This window comes from Acinonyx jubatus, chromosome A3 (genome assembly GCF_027475565.1).
Source record: "Acinonyx jubatus isolate Ajub_Pintada_27869175 chromosome A3, VMU_Ajub_asm_v1.0, whole genome shotgun sequence".
NCBI lineage: Eukaryota > Metazoa > Chordata > Mammalia > Carnivora > Felidae > Acinonyx > Acinonyx jubatus.
Window position 1 is genome coordinate 89,110,095 of NC_069388.1, and position 4,014 is coordinate 89,114,108.

At 39.6% G+C, this 4,014-nt stretch overlaps 1 non-coding gene across 1 annotated transcript; it reads right to left on the reverse strand.

Annotated features, from left to right (window-relative positions):
- Positions 1-2,461: 2,461 nt before the first annotated feature.
- On the reverse strand, positions 2,462-2,563 carry LOC113603328 (U6 spliceosomal RNA). The gene has a single exon (XR_003424907.1). It is a non-coding gene; the product is annotated as a U6 spliceosomal RNA (small nuclear RNA).
- Between the last annotated feature and the right edge of the window lie 1,451 nt (positions 2,564-4,014).

Below are 4,014 nucleotides of genomic sequence, written 5' to 3' on the forward strand. Positions count from 1 at the left end.
TCCCCTCAACTGCTCCTCAGAGTAAAACCAGAAATACTTAATCCAGGCTCCCAGGTGTAATCTGATCAATAGACTTCCTGTGATTCAATATAAAGTGTAGCTTCTCAACATGTCTTCTTTCTCACATACTCCAAATTAGTCTTCCTGTCTTTAATTTCCAGATTATTCTATACATTGATGCTAGAATTATCCTAGTAAAAATATATTTGATGACATCATTCTTTGGCTTAAACATAGTTTTGTTTTTGTTTTTTGTTTTGCTTTGTTTCGGTTACAAAGGCTGTTATAACTGACTCCACTTACCTTATCAGGCTCAACTCAAACAATATCCTTACACTGATTGCAAATCTCATCACCTATTGCTCCCAGCTACAGTAAATTTCTGTTTCTCTATAAATTGTTTTATCTATCTGGAGTAGCATTTATTAGATAATGTGCCAAAGACTGTGCTAGATGTGGGGGAATATGATGTGATTTCCCCAAGATTCTACTAAACTCTGAGGGTGACAACCTGCATGAAGAAAGCAACCTGCATGTTTTAAACTACAGGGAGGGCAACTGGCCAAAGGCATCAGATACTGTCTTAGAAATCCACTGTCATATTTGTGAAGACCACAGGCTGTTCCTAGCCAATGCCTGAGTGTGGTCGGGATACTAAGGAAGAGTTGATCCTGGGAGGCACAGGATGCTTCATTCCCTCTCTTCTTCACCTAGGGTTAGACTTGCATCACATCTGACTGCTCTTGAAGGCTTTCCCAGCCATTTCCCTTTTCCCTCACAGGTGTTTCCCTGGTAAAATCCTTGTACATTTAATCTCATCTTGGTGTCTGCTTCTCAGAGGACCTAGACTAACTCATGAATATTTGAACAAGTAATTTCAGACAATAAAATAAACACGAACAAAGATAAAAAGCATTTACCAAATATTTATTGGCTGCCTACTATATACCAGACACCGTGCTAGGATCTGAGAATACAATAATCTTTGCCCTCCTGGGGCTTAAAGCCTATGAGGGACAGACAAGTACTTGGGCAATGGGCAATGTGGTGTGATATGGGCTATGGCAAGGGAAGTACAAGGTTATGGGAACATATAGGAAAAGCACAGACTTGGAGAATTGGGAATGCTTCCTAGAGAATGGGATTATCATTCTGAGCTTAATCAACAGAGTGAATAGGAGTTAGCCAAATAAGGGACATGGAGAATATTCCATGTAGAGGGAATTCTTAAGAGGCTCAACCAGTCCAGAGCACAGCATGTAGAAGAGGTAGGCAAGAGGCCAGAATATAAAAGGTCCTGTGGACTATATTAAGGATTTTGGATTTCATCCCATAGTGAAGGTATGGTGAGGAGCTAGACTGATGTGTTTCAAGCAAAGGAGTGATCTGATTTGTGTACTGGAGAGAAAATTCTATCTTCCCTGAAGGGAATGGATTGGGGGCTGGAGTTGGGGTGTTGGTGCCTGGTGATGGAAGCAGGACAGGAGTAAGAAGTAGATCAGGCAAGAGATGATGGCAGCTTGAATAAGGGTGTTAGTAGGGGGATGCAAAGATGTGGAGGAGATATTTAGGAGTTAAAATGAATAGGTCTTCATGAGTAATTGGATCGATTAGGAGGAATCCAGAATGACAGAGCCTAGAACATAGTAGGCATTCAGCGAATACTTATTGAAGAATGAGTGCAAATTTTCTGGCTTGGATAGCTGGAAAGATAGTGGTGCTATATACAGATATAAAAAAAACATTGGTTCTACTGTCTTACCCAGTTACCCAGGCTGGTGTGGGAGTGAGGATGACAGTTCTGTTTTGGACATGTTGAAAGCAAGTTGCCTGTGGTACACTGAGTGGAGATGTTCAACAGCCAGTTAGATATATGTGTCAGAAACTGAAGAGAAAAATATGAGTTGGAGATGTAGATTTAAGGAATAGATATTGATTTAGTATGAGTCAGTCAGCTTAGAGCAGCGATTTTTCTCAAAGTGGGGATCTCAATCTATTAATAGGTAGTAAAATCAATTTAGTGGGCTGCAACCAGCATTTAAAAAAATGAAAGATAATAAAGTGCAATCCCATAGAAAATATCAGGGTTTAGTTCCTGAATTAAAGAAATATAGTGAAAGTATGACTTTGTGAAAGTTTACTTCACTACTACAAAAGTACTTAAGTATGACTAGGTTGCAGTGTAAAAAAGAACTTCATATTGTGTGTTGCTGCCACAAAATGGAAAGAGTTCTTTGAAAACAAACAAAAGACAAAAAAATCAATATTTAAACCATATTCAGAGAAGGGCTAAGGTCTAGGTTAGATTGTTGGGGAGCAGCTAGGGAGAGGCATATATCAGTGCCAAAGGAAGTAGCGCAGAGGAGGGTCCTGTTGTGTTGAGGCTGGTGTATTAGAAAAAAAGTTTCAGAGAGAAGACTTGAAGTATCAATCTTCAGTGTCTATTTTCCCTTTTAGACTAAACAATTTGAATCCAGGATCCATGTTTTGCATGTCACGCTTGTGCAGGGGCCATGCTAATCTCTGTATTGTTCCAATTTTAGTATATGTGCTGCCAAAGCAGGCAGCAGGAATCTTTTTAATAATCTTTATCTATGTTACTTAATAAAATGCCTAGCACATCATAGGTCCTCAGTAACCACTGAATAAATAAAACAGAATTTGCACCTTAGAGAGGTTACCCTGATGATAACTTGGAAAGAGATTGGAGGCAGGTTTTTTTGTTTTTGTTTTTTTTTAATGAAACTATTGCATAGTCTAGGTGAGCAATAATAAAGTCCTGAATTATGATAATAATTGAAAGAAAATGACAAATTTAAGTTATTTATGATTCATAAGTGTAAGTTATCAGGACAAGATGACTGCTTACATTTGGACATGGTAGACAACCTCCAGGATGGTCCACTGAAATTCTTGTATTCCATCATTGTGTTATCCCTCCCCACAGTGCATGAGGATTGGCCTGTGTGACCGACAGAATATGGCAGAAGTTATATTTTTACTTCTGAGGCTAGACTATAGAAGACATTGTGGCTTTCACCTTGGTTTTTGGGATTACTAGCTCTAAAGAAGTAATACTATATTGTGAGGACATCCCAGCACCCCATGGAGAGGTCCATATGGAAAAGAATTGAGACTTATTACCAATAGCCAGCATCAACTTGCCAGGCATGAAATTAAGCCATCCCAGAAGTGGATCGTCCAGCCCTAGTCAAGCATTCAGATGACTAGTGGCTTCATCCAATATCATGACTACAAACTCATGAGAGACTGGGAGCTAGACAACCCAGCTAAGCTACTCCTGAATTCCTGACACACAGAGATAATAAATGTTTATTGTTGTTTTAAGCCACTAAATTTTGATGTTAATTTGTTACATCTGGTATGCAGCCTAGATAACTAAGCAATGGGGAATATAAGAGAAGAAAGCAAAGATTACCTACAAGGCTATAAATTGGAGGACTAAGTGCTTGATGAAGGATCAGGGAGGGTGTGATGATGGAGACAGTGAGTTATTTTCAGGTCCTGTGTTTGTCTTGTATGTAGGATTTCCTAGTGGACATATCCAGAGTCTTTGCCCCCCTCACTCTCAAAGGCCTACTACTTATCCTTGAACACTCAGTTCAAATGTCATTTCTGTGAAACCTTCTTGATTTTCTCAGGCAAAACCTAACTTTTATGAGCATTTATTGCACATTTTTATGCAAACATAAATCACTTTGCCTTGCAATGATCTATTTGCAGTTATTGGTGAAATGCTTGCTAAAATAATAATTTTGAGAAATGTGGTGTGTTTACCCATTTACACACATATTTTCCCTGGTAGTACAGATATAGACATTTAAGCTTTTGGAACTCACTAAGCAAACCAGCCATTGGAGGACCTGGAGCCGCACCTCCAGCCCGGTTCCGAAGTAGAACTCCCACCTAGACCTAGGTCTAGCTCCTCCTGTACCTGGGTTGGGCTTCTCCGCTCCTTAGCTCCGCCTCCACCCAATTCCGATTGGCTGGAGG